The sequence below is a fragment of the Mixophyes fleayi genome, chromosome 4 (assembly GCF_038048845.1).
Source record: "Mixophyes fleayi isolate aMixFle1 chromosome 4, aMixFle1.hap1, whole genome shotgun sequence".
Classification (NCBI taxonomy): domain Eukaryota; kingdom Metazoa; phylum Chordata; class Amphibia; order Anura; family Limnodynastidae; genus Mixophyes; species Mixophyes fleayi.
Window position 1 is genome coordinate 208,908,917 of NC_134405.1, and position 13,618 is coordinate 208,922,534.

Here is a 13,618-nt window from a genome sequence, read left to right on the forward strand (position 1 = left end):
AGTCTATTAGGAACATTTTAAAGGGAGAAAAAGCAGGTAGCCCAGTGATCCACCCCAAGGTAGTCCTCTATAGGCCAGCCTGGGGGGCAGATGCCCCCAGCCAAGACAGCCCCTGCGAATGCCACAACAGCATAGTGTGGTAACGTTTAGTAAATACAGAATGGAGAAAAAGGCATGGCACTCAGCATAGATTTGATCGCTGTCATAGTAGCAAAGCAAGGATGAAAACAATCATGTAAATGTCAGCCAATCTATTCTAGTAGCATGTACAGACCTCTCTACCTGTAAGATCGTCATCAGAATCCTAGCAACTAATTACAATAGAAGGGAAATACAATACAATGGAAATATGTTTGTGCATTGCAAGTACGGAGTGTAATGAGTCTTGCCCATAGGATAGTAACAATGTAAAGGAGTTACATTTCAGATTAGTTCAATTATTGGCACTGGAATGATAGTTCCCCCGCATAACGTCTACAATGAATGCAGCAGCGTGCACCTATAGTGCATGACAGGGCTCAATTACAGACATCGCTACTAGAGGAACAGCATGCAAAGCGCTGGATTACAATGTCAATATGAAATGTACTGTTCAGTTCTAAAGTTGCACCAGATTCACGGATCATTTAAACAAATCAAACTATTTTGACTGCGGAGAGTGACAATACAATAGAAGTGATTTAAAGTTATTCTATACTTGCAACATATAAGTGTAATTTTGAACACTTAATCCCTGGGAATTCTTAGTAAAAGCAGGGTAAGTCAGTGCATGCTAGATATGCTCCAGCCTGCCAGTGTAAAAATAATTACTGTCATCTGATCCTGCTCAGCCACAGCCAAAACCAAACGGAAATGTCACTCCTTCATTCCAGACAGGAACCGCCGGCCCCTCGCCATGTAAGGCTCTTCCTGACACTCCATACATGGACTTTCCTTAGCCCATACAAGGCACTGACTTCCCGTGCATTTGGCTGTCAGCCTGTTCGTTCAGTCCAGAGGTTACAAACAGCAGCTTTACACTGACACGTCTCCCTGTACTAAACAACTTCTGCAGCCAAAGAAAAGTGTACGTTTAGGGAGCTGCCAGATTTAGATCTTGAAATAATAAAATCTGCCGTGTAAGAGACTTCCTTAACCCCTGGAGCTGCTTACAGTAGTACTGTTCTTTGTTCATTCATTCCCTTTACTTTTGTCCTACATATTTAATATCCCTTTGTAGTCCAATCACCTATTTTACTATATTCTACACTATACATACATATATGTATATATATATATATATATATATATATATATATATATATATATATATATATATATATATATATATATTATTTATATATATATAATAAAGACATACTAATTAGGGCTTATAATGCTTATGTTAAACCTTACTATTTAGTTAGAGGTATGAATGTATATGTACAGACATATAACTGATTCCACATATTACATTTAATTGAATGCACCTAGAACACTACGTGGAGTTTGCAAAGGGCATTCTATGGAAAGAATTTGGCGACTACCTATTACTGGCAACACGTGAGTAGCTCTAAAATTCAAGTGTTTGTTTGGGAAGGATAATGCTGGGCAGCCCCCTGTAAATCAGGTAACACTAAATGCTACTTCTACACACAAACTCAGTTAAGTATTTTCATCTTAAAAATTTAAATATTTTTTTTTTGCATTCATATGGCCTAGCCCAAAATAGTTTGAAAATGTTGCACCCAGACAGACACCAACAACATGGCAAAGAAATCTGTGTGATTCCCTGTAAAAATATGCTCATTTGGACAAAAATAGCCACACGTCACAATATATTATTGTGGTTTCTCTTTTACTGTTGAAATTGGCTTACGTATTAACAAATCTTGGGTCACAGACCTAGGGCTAGATTTACTAAGCTGCGGGTTTGAAAAAGTGGGGATGTTGCCTATAGCAACCAATCAGATTCTAGCTGTCATTTATTTAGTACCTTCTACAAAATGACAGCTAGAATCTGATTGGTTGCTATAGGCAACATCCCCACTTTTTCAAACCCGCCGCTTAGTAAATCTAGCCCCTAGTGTCAGAAAAACAGCAGTTAACTGCTGTATTGTAACAAATACAATTATATAACTGTACATTTGATTTATAAATCAGGAATAAATTGGCCATCATAAAACTAACAATAATATTTAACTTGATGGTGCATGACCCTAGTAGACTGAACCATTCTAGATTGGTATTTTGCCTTCTCATTTTATGCAGCCATCTAACTGGAACAGTTAAGAGCACAAACAATTTGGCAACTTTCGTAATTCATAGGTCGCAAATTTAAAGTTGTTACTATTTTTTGCTAAATGTTACTAATCTGAACCTTTGCCTCCATCCAGCTATGTGATGTTAAATACTTTTGTGTCAAAAAAGACAAATGTATTATAGGAGTGATACCTTTATTGGCTAACCTAAAAAAAAAATATTATTATATTTGCTAGCTTTCAGAGCACAGAGGCCCCTTCATCAGTCAACTTTACAAATGAATTATTCCTGGGGCTCCGTGGTTGATCTCACAGTCCCAACTGAAAACCGGGGCTGTGTAATGCTGCAGAGAGGAGTGATCAGCAGGACCAATCAGAAGAGGCAATCACTGGTAAGATCGTACAGCAGCTTTAATTACAGATCAAAATTCAGGAAATACACACATAAAAATAAATTGTGACCATATGACATGTTATTAACACTACTATTTTAAAGGGTCATGGTACAGTTATTATCACAGCTGTCTCCACAGAAATGTTTTATTCTATGAATAAAGTTACACCCACCTTACTTAGCAGTCCTTTGTAGCAGCTTGGGCATGTGCAGTAAGAGTCTGAAGCCACCACAAGCTAGCAGGACTTTCTTCCAAAAGGAGTAAGGTGTCTTGGAACTCGCAGCCTATATTTAATTGCTGTTGATGTTCCTACTTAACAACCCCTGTCACATGGGCACTATGACCATAGGAAACCCACAAGTGGCAGCTGCAAATATTGCGGAAGCAGAGTGCACGTTTTGTAATGCCTCCGTCACCCAAACATTTCATAAAACGAACAAAACATTTGTGGAAAAATACTCTTTAAATGGAACACAGTATAATTCGTGCGGTCTATTAAGAGACATATACAACAATCAGATAAACCTTGTTACAGTCCAATCTTCATGAATTATACCTGACATTATCATATAGAGCTCTTTGTACTTGCGATATTTCAATATCACACCTCCTTTGTAATATGCCTTGTTTAAAACCTAGGACAATATCTCCTCATGATACATAATGACTGTAATTGAGAATGCTTTGTAAAAGACTTCATATATTTGGTGTTTTATACATGTATAATAATATTAGACAATAACATGCCTATACACCTCTTTGTAACACAGGGCAAAAGTGTTTGTTTTATACAGTGCTCCATTCATGTATATATACACTGATCAGCCACAACATTAAAACCACCTGACAAGTAAAGTGAATAACATTGGTTATCGCCTTACAATGGCACCTGTCAAGGGGTGGCATATATTAGGTAGCAAATGAACAGTCAGTTCTTGAAGTTGATGTGTTGGAAGCAGGAAAAATGGACAAGTGTAAGGATCTGAGCGACTTTGACAGAACCAAATTACGACTGGGCCAGAACATCTCCAAAATGACAGGTCTTCTTCTTCTTCTTCTTCTTCATCATCTTCTTTATTTATATGGCGCCACAAGGTATCCGCAGTGCCGTAGGAGAACAAGGATGGAGAAGGTTAAGTGGATGGCTGGTAGGCCTTGAGGAACAAATGTGTTTTGAGAGCCCGTTTGAAGGTACTGAGATTAGGGCATAGACAGATGGAGGGAGGGAGGTTGTTCCAATGGAGGGGGCAGCACAGGAGAAGTCTTGAATTGTGGCATAGGATGAGGTAATCAGTGCAGAGGAGAGGCGACGGTCATGGGCTGAATGCAGGGAATGGGTGAGAGTGTGGATGGAGAGGAGGTAAGAGATATATACAGGGCAGTGGAGTGGGAGAGGGCCTTGTAGGTGACAGAGAGGAGTTTAAACAGGATTCTTTAGGGGAATGGGAGCCATTGTAAGCCAAGGCAGAGAGAGGAGGCTTGGGAAGAGCAGCGTGAAAGAAAGATAATTTCCAGAGCCGCATTGAGAATAGAACAACGGGGGGCAAGATGAGAGTGGAGGAGGTTGGTGAGGAGAAAGTTACACTAATCGGGTCAGGAAATGGTGAGAGTGTGGATGATGGTTTTGGCAGCATCCTGAGAGAGGAATGACTGGATGCCGGCAATATTCCATAGTTGAAAGCGACAGGATTGGGCAAGAGGTTGAGTGTGGAGGGCAAAAGAGAGGGAGGAGTCGAGGGAGACACCCAGTCAGCAAAGTTGGGAAACAGCAGAGATGGTGGTGTTATTAACGGTGATGGATAGATCATGGTTGGGTGAAGATTTAGAAGGAGGGAAAACAATGAGTTCAGTTTTAGCAATGTTGATTTTGAGAAAATGTGAAGACATCCAGGAGGAGATGGCGGAAAGGCAGTCAGATACACGAGAGAGAAGAAGAGGGGGGTCTTGTGGGGTGTTCCAGGTATGCAGTGGTTAGTACCTATCAAAAGTGATACAAGGTAGGACAATCACTGAACCGAAAACCAGGTCATGGGTTGCCCAAAGCTCATTGAGGTTTGTGGGGAGCAAAGGCTAACCCGTCTGGTCCAATCTCACAGAGTAGCTACTGTTGCACAAATTGCTGAAAAAGTTAATGCTGGCTGTGATAGAAAGGTGTCATAACACACAGTACATTGCAGAGTGCCCATGCTGACCCCTGTTCACCGTTGAAAGTGCCTACAATGGGCACATGAGCACCAGAACTGGACCATGGAGCAATGGAAGAAGGTGGCCTGGTCAGATGCATCACCTTTTCTTTTATATCATGTGGACTGCTGGGTGCATGCACGTCATTTACTTTGGGAAGAGATGACACCAGGATGCACCTGTTACGGTTCTGATGCTTTAGTCCGTATTTACACAGGCTTACCTAGGGCGCGGAGTCTAACGGCCTTCCAGTCTTCACCAAGAACCACCGCAAGGTAGGATGGATTTTGCTGCCGAAGAACCGCAGGTCGCGGCCCCCAGGTTAGCCTACTGACGTAAGGGAAAAGGCTGTAAGTGATGGATTGTCAAACAGGCAATATGACAAGGTGATGCAAATACAGGCACTAACCGTGAATTCCAGGGTCTGGAGGTCTGAAGCAGAAGCCGGCTTGATGCACGGTATCAGTTGTATGCGTAGCAGTAGATGAATCCAGAGGAGTAGAAACACAGCCGGGTCGGTACACAGGAGGTCATCAGATATACGGTGCCAGAGGGAAGTCCAGAGAGTTGTCAAGAACACAGCCGAGTCGGTACACGGGATGGTCAGTCCAATTCGCGGTGCATGGGATTAAGCCAAAGAATAGTCAGGTCACAGCCAGGTTTGGTACACAGGAGTCTGAGGAAATATAGGAGTACACAGGGAGCAGGATCACAGGAGTCAGGTACACAGGGAAAGGTAGCCAGGAACAGGAAACACATTGCTCTGACACAGATAGCGTGTCAGAGCAGGAATAAGTAGTTTTTGAATTCCCCGCCCAGAGTCACATGACCCCTGCTGCGAGAATCCGGAAGTGCAGCGGCGCCATCAGGGAGAGCACTCACCGCTGAAGATGACAAGCTGCCAGACCCGACAGCGCAGTGGAGCGGGGAACAGGTAAGATCCTAACAGCACCATGGGAAGAAGGCAAGCCGGGAGATGAAGTGTGATGCTTTGGACAAATCTTGGTTTCTGGTATATATGCGGATGTTAGTTTGACACGTGCCACCTACCAGAACATTGTTGCAGACCAAGTACACCCCTTCATTACAACAGTATTCCCTCATGGCAGTGACCTCTTTCAGCAGGATCATGCACCCTGGCACACTGCAAAAATTGTTTAGAAATGGTTTGAGGAACATGAGAAAGAGTTCAAAGTGTTGACTTGAATTCAAAATTAGCCAGATCTCAATCTGATCGAGCATCTGTGGGATGTTCTGGAAACTTATAGAACTTGGATCTGCTGCTAAAGTCTTGGTGCTAGATACCACAGGACACCTTCAGAGGTCTTGTAGAGTCCGTGTCTCGATGGGTCAGAGCTGCTTTGTTGGCATGAAGAGGACCTACACAATATTAGGCAGGTGGTTTTAATGTTGTGGTTGATCGGTGTATAGCAGGGGTCCCATGATTATGAAACAGTTAACAATTGCACTAAGGCAACTTAAATTTTATTCAGTCCATGAAAGTCAGTCCATGTTTCCTATTATGTTCAAATAGCTTCAAACACTTTACGAACAACTACTGGAAGCTGATACCACTCAGTTTGTTAATTTGGGTGCAACAATTTTCGAACAAGCGGGAAAGAGGTACTGTCCTGGAAACATTGAGACAGTTGGGAACCCTAGTATATCTCGACAGTGATGAAGCTTGTTCTGTGCTCAATAATTTATGGAGCAGTCACCCAACTAGTTGCTGTTACGAGCCGTGGCGGTGCCCAGCCGCCGCGACTCTCTCACAGGCGGCCGTGGGGCCAGCCGACCGTTGCCGTAGGCTCTCATTGGTCTATTTCTGTATTTAAGGCAGGGAGGGTTAGCCTCCCTGCCAGTTATAGCTTCCAGACTCCTGTTTGCTGCCTGCTGTTGTGCTGTTGGTGTGAAAAACCTTTGGACTTTCGTTTACCGTGTATGACCCCTGCATGTACCTTGGATTTGCCTTCTGCCTGTGCCCTTGACCTTCTGGCTTGAACCTTGGATACTGCTGATTTGCTCGTGACCCCGACCCTTGGCGTGTTTTCTGACTATTCTATCAAGCAAGTGACCCCTGACCTCGGCTAGTTCTCTGGATACGCTGTCTGCCATAACTCTCTGTTCCTGGGTTCTCCACAGTCGGTACACATCACATGACCATTCGTTTGTCTGCGGCCAAGTCTATCCCCACCACTAGGGGCAACAGTGAACACCAGACATTCGGAGCAGACTCCGGGTGTTGTTGTACTGGCTGGAGGGGATCCTAACAGTTGCTGCACAAAGATACGGTGCTCAGATCAGTAGATATTGTTGGTGAGTGTGACAAAGGTTAAAGGGTGAAGGGAATAGTCTTAATTGTAGACAATGAAGAAAATAGGTAGATACAAGAGAATGGATGTTTTTTTCCGAACTAGGGGAACTGGTCTGTTTCATGGAACTGTATAATATCACATGTGCAGTATAAGTATTCCCAAAAAGGTAATAATAATTTGGCTATTTGAATATTTTCCTAGTGTCATCATTTTATACAAGTTATTTTATCTTTGAGCTCAAGTATGAATGTCTGTATGAAAAGACACAGTAAAAGTGAATTTTTCCATAAAAATCTTTTTGGTTCTAGTGGCTTGTCATGCCAGTCTCAGACCTTGGCACTCCATGTCTTGTGCTCTATGAGATTTATCTTCACTAAAAGTGTATCATGCCTTGGAGTTTGCTCATCCCCTATCACTGCAGACATCACAAGTCCGGAGGTAGAGACAAAAAGACATAATGGTATGTTGGCATGTAGCTAATGCTACCAATGTGTAGTTCTGGAACTGTTCATTCCATGTATACCACCTTTTCCACAATTACTGAATACACTGTTCTTCATATAATATGTTTACAAATTGTACACAGCTTTGCATGTGATGGGAGAAAAGCACTATATTGTAACGCCCCCTGCGGGGAAAGACAGGGACAGACGCAACACAAAAGAACTTACCTTGAAAACGATGGTCACCTCCAGTCCGCTTCCGATATCCCAGCTGCGATCCAAACCCAGCAGATCCGCAGCCGCAACCCGTCACCTCCAATCACGTCCCTCTACGGAAGAGACAGAGATTACGGCCGTGCCTACCAGGTAAGGGCTGTCCGAGACTACGGCAAAGAACAAGGACACGGTCAGTCCAAGCTCACTTGCCGCCTCCTCACTTTGTTCTTGCCAAGACGCGGGGGACTACAGGCACTTAAGACCAAGACTAGTCCGAGGACTAATCCCGCCTCAAGTACCTCACACACCTGCCGGTGAGGGCCTAACCGAAAGGGGGAATCGAGCGTAATACTCACCGGGACACTCCCACTTCCGATCCGGTTCTCCTGCACCTTCCCGACACCTGCAGATGACAAGGACACACAGCCTCCCTCTGCACTGTCAGTGAGACTAAGATGGCACCCACAGAACTGAACTGACTACAACAGCGACCCAACCCTAACAACACTCTAATGGTCGGCAATGCAACTAAGTCAAACCACTATGACTAACTAGGTGTGGTGCACTAACGGAACTGCTCACTTACACACTACGGGGAACACCAGCCGGTGTTCACTGACTAAACCGGAGGGCGGTTCCTAACCCCCTCACCCAGGTCGTACCAAGAAGCTGCCTTCTTGCTATGGGGTCACCCACAGACCCTAAGGACCGGTTCTTTAAGCCCGGCTGAGGCTCAGTGGAACAGCACACTAACCCGCGGGTCGACTGCCGCACGGAACAGCCGATCGAACTGAACCGCCCGACTGCCTGTACTCGGGTATCTCACACGTGTCCCTACGTCCGGAACCACAGGTCCACCTGCACAGAACCGGCCTTGATGACCCTCAATCAGAACCACGGCCGCCCCTGGAACTGCTTCAAGGTGTGCTGCACTGCCACCAACTCACTCAGCCACCCCCTCTGGGTACCAGTGTGACCCCGGGGACCTAAGGGACAGGAAAACTACGTGTGTTCTCCCCTGACTATGCGTATGCTGGTAACTACACTTGTCCCCACAGCACGGGTTAGCACAGAACAACACAGGAACAAGAGCCTACCTTTTATGGGGGCCTGACGTCTTGCCCCTGGACACAATTACGTAGCACACCCAAAATACTGTAATTCAACAATACCCGCCTCACAGACAGAATACAATATACAATACTTTGTAAGCTACTTATCAGAGTACACCGCTGCTAGCCAACCAGACGGTTGCTACAGCACCACAGGAGCCTCCGCTCTACTGTACCTCCTAACTACGTGTGCTCACCTCACACAGGACCGCGCCTACACTCACGAGGCTCCCACGCCTCTACCTCATCACCACCAGGACCTTCTGCCCTTCACACCATGGGCCTCTTGCCCAGTTGCACACAGAGCCTTGTGCTCTGATTAATGGGCCTCAGCCCCCTCTCTCAGGGCTCTGAGCCCACTAACTAGGGCCTTGTGCCCTGCTACCTAGGGGTCCTAGCCCCTGCCTGAGGCCTGTGGCCTCCCTGACTGAGGGCCTTGTGCCCTTAATAGCCTACGGGCTACCAGCCCCTAACCAGGCCCTCTGGCCTTCCTATGGCCTCTAGGCCACTAACTACCTAAGGGCCTTGTGCCCTTGCACCTGGGGCTCTCACGCCACTGTTTAACTAACAGGGCCTTGTGCCCTTTATAGATCAGTAATATGGCCTACTGGCCCACTAACTCGTAGGGGCCTAGTGCCCAGGTCCCTGGGCCTTGTGCCCTTAATTTTCCGTGCCAACGGGCCTTGTGCCCGACCGTGGCCCCGGGCCTAGTGCCCGAATTTAACGTTGAATATACTTACCTGCTCTGCGCAGGATACTCAACTTGCCACGCCGTCTTCTTCCTTCTCCGAGTCTTCCAGACCCTCCAGCCGGCGGCGCCTCTTCTCCTCTTCGGCGCTGGATCTGCTGTTGCTGCTGGGGCGGGGACGCTCTCAGCCCTTACAAGGGCTCCCCGCCGACGATCTCCGCCGCTTCTGGTCTTCTTCCTTTCTGGACGTCCCACGAGGTCCTTCTCTCTCCGCCGCCGGACTCTTTCTCTCAAAATGGCGCCACCCGGCGACTTATATAGTCGCCGGCGTGACGTCATTAGCCGGCGCGAGCGCTGATTGGCTCGCGTCGGCGCCAATCTTTTAAATGGCAGCGTGCGAGCCGCGATTGGCTCGCGCATCAGGCCGCTGATTGGCCAGCGGGGAAAGATGAGCCCTGATTGGCTCATCCTTCCCCCGCGCACAGGACCTGCAGGAAAGAAGCCACGATACTCACCGCTGGGTCGCTGGACGGGTGAGTACTTCTCCTCTTCTTTCTTCCTGCTGGGCACCATCAGGGACCTCTTCAGCCCCTCCAGGGACACAGCGCTGGCGGGGGTCTTCACCGGAGACACCTCCACAATATGAAAGGATTTTTATAATTGTTGCCCCCTGTCTGTCTGTGGGGTGGTGTAGGGCGCATTGCTCCTGGCACCTATCACTGGACACATACTTGCCACCCAGGGTTAGCTTGGTGCTCTTCTCCCTAGGATACAGCAGGTAGTTACACAGACAGGTGCCCCTGTACTTGCAGGCTTAGTAACAAGAAATATAGGTGTGGAGCTGAAACAAGCATGGTAGCACAGTACACATATAGCTGACAAAATGAGTCGGCATCAGACCATCTCTCTGATGAATAAAGAATCACTTTTGTCACATCTTTTCTCACCTGCACAGTTCTTGGTTGCATAAATCATAGTTACAATACATCACATATTTTGTCACAGTGCTGATATGGATTGTTACTCTATCTGTCTCCATAGGTGCTCCGCTTGCCCTGATCTCATTCAAAGCTTGGTATACCTATCTCTTTAGCTTCTGTACTCTAGCCCACAGAGGGGTCTATGAATCGAGCATATTTGACACATAAAAGATGCAGAAAACTACTGTTTCCACATCTTTTATGTATGTTTGCTATGCATTACATGCCTAACGGAGGAGATTTCACAGAAAATGTCCTCTGTTTAGGCAAATATCATGCAGCATCACAATTCCCATAGATTACTATGGGGACTGCGATGTTTTGCAGTGCATCGAGCTTTGATAAGCTTTGCATTGCGCAACAGGTAACGCCATCTCACCTGTTATTTCTTATGGGATTCTGCTGAAGCCTCTCTGGCTTCGCGAAATCTCATACAGTGCTAGTGCACTTCCTCCTAGCGCTGCCGGTAAATAGGAAAAAAGTTTGCAGCATTGGGGTTACTTCGCCAGGGCTCCAATAGTAGCCCCGCATGGTGCATCTTGGTGAAGCATAAATATGCATCACTGCGATTTGCAGCAATGCATATTTAGCTGTACCGCATCTTATTGATGCATAGACCCCTAAGTACTCGCTGGTGAACAGTCTTTGCACACACTTACCTCAGGATACCTCTAAATGAGGATATCCACACTCCTAATAATCTGCACATTGACAAGGCAGGCTGACAGCACCTGGTTCTCCGATTTCTCACCATGGCTCAATCTCTCTCCATCTTGCTAGGTTCCGGACCCTATCACTTGTAATCTAGATTCTCATCTGTGCTCTGGTACAGAGCTTGCTACAGCTAAGTCTTGGGGGTATATTTACTAAACTGTGGGTTTGAAAAATTGGAGATGTTTCCTAAAGCAACCAACCAGATTCTAGCTGTCATTTTGTAGAATGCACTAAATAAATGAAAGCTAGAATCTGATTGGTTGCTATAGGCAACATCTCCACTTTTCCAAACCCGCAGTTTAGTAAATCTAGCCCTTGGAATCTAGCTCTCAAAATGCATACTGGTCTACGCTGACACTATCCTTCCCCTGCTATCTGTCAGAAGGGAACTGTCATACAGAGGACATTTAGGAGCCTCTCACCAATAAGAATGCTAGGCCTGGACTAAAATGATTTAAACTGCAATCAAGGTGTTTGTTAGTTAATTTGAAAAAATGTTTTTTTTTCCAGAGCACCAAAGTAGACATTTAAATGCCACTACCCTATTGAACCACCATTCAGCCACTTCTCTCAGGGGCATCACTTAGACAGCATCTATACAAAGGGAGCATCTAGTAAATCACTTCCAAAGATTCTGCTTCAGTTGTTGTTGCTGATGAAAATTAGGTTAGTTGAAATTAAAACAATCTGTATGTTGCATGTTCTCCTTAAAATTCTATTTGAATCTACTATTAATAACATGCTGCTGACTGTAAGAGAATGCATAATGTAATGTATAGCATCACCCTGCCTTCACTGCTTAAACATCTACCAGTTCTATGAATATAGTTTTTGCAAGTAATTTTTGAGAATGTTGACACATCATATGCACTATCCTTTTATATTATAAATAACTCATCAAGTTCCACACGTGTAGTCTTTTCAATGACAATGAGAGATCTTCCAATATTGTAATGCCATCCAGGTTACAACTGAGGAAACTTGAACTGTATAGCTCCAATAACCATATAATTGGTGATATGAATTTGAAACATATTCATTTCACACTTCAGTGAGCAGTATCCTATTAATTAAGCCTTTAATATACTTGCTGCTTCTCTGCTAGAAAACAACAGCTATTTTAGAACTCTTTAAATGAAAATGTGTCCTACTTATAGGCTGTAATTTTACCCACTTATATATTGAAAAACATTAAAGAAAACATCCAGTTTGAGCATCATCATTTATTTATATAGTTCCACAAATTCCGCAAGCACTCTACAGACAATATTTGTTACTCACATCAGTCCTTACCCCATTGGAGGTTACAGTCTAAATTCCCTAACACACACAGACAGACACGGGTTCATTTTGTTAGCAGCCAATTAACCTACCAGTATATTTTTGGAGTGTGGGAGGAAAACGGGGCACCTGCAGGAAACCCACGCAAACACAGGGAGAAAATACAAACTACACACAGGTAAAAACACATGAAAAATAATATAATTGTATAGCCCAATTTGTCCCTGACAACCATGATTCCTTTACTAAGGTGAATGTGACGTCTTTAGCAAAAATTGTGAGACGACAGTCTGTGTGTTCTAATTTGAAATCACTTTGCCTAAAAAATGGTGATTATTATTATTTATTATTATTATTAATTTTTATTTATAGGGCGCCACTAGGTGTCCGTAGCGCCGTACAGGGACAAACGAGATTACAATACGAGGTGAGACAGCACAGTACAGTAAACAATAATCACAGTAACTCAGTGAGCTCAAAGCACCGCTAGAGGGGTGGAGGAGGGGAGAGGGGAAGGTCCGCCAACGACGGAGTCCAAGAGGGAAGGCACGGATGACAGGGAGACCCCTAGAGGGGAGAGGAGGGAGCGAGAGGGGACGCGGGAAAGAGGGTCCTCAAGGAGGAGGACTAAGTAGCTGGAGAGCAGAGTTAACAGTGGTGAAGACAGGAGGAGAGAATACCCTGCTCAAAGGAGCGTACAATCTAAGGGGTAGGGTAGACAGACAGAGAGACACGGGGGAGAGATGGAGGAACGGAGGATAAGGATAAGGGGGGAGGAAGAGGCAGAAGAAAAGGTAGGAAGTTAAGTGGGAGACTGGAAGGCTTTAAGAAAAAGGTGGGTTTTTAAAGCCCGTTTGAAACTGGACAGATTAGAGGAAGTTCTGATGGAGGGAGGGAGCTTGTTCCAGTGGAGGGGGGCAGCACGGGCGAAGTCTTGGATACGCGCGTGGGAGGAGGTGATCAGGGGGGAAGAGAGGCGACGGTCATTGGCAGAACGGAGAGGGCGGGATGGAGCATGAATAGAGAGGAGGGTGGAGATGTAGGGTGCAG

At 45.3% G+C, this 13,618-nt stretch overlaps 1 long non-coding RNA gene across 1 annotated transcript in view; it reads left to right on the forward strand.

The window, feature by feature from the left end:
• Nucleotides 1-2,488: 2,488 nt before the first annotated feature.
• The window catches only part of LOC142152512 (uncharacterized), a 45,347-nt gene continuing 34,217 nt past the window's right edge, over nt 2,489-13,618 (forward strand). The window contains exons 1-2 of the long non-coding RNA XR_012691349.1: nt 2,489-2,632; nt 11,798-11,953. This is a non-coding gene — a long non-coding RNA (uncharacterized LOC142152512). The remainder of the gene's footprint in view (nt 2,633-11,797; nt 11,954-13,618) is intronic.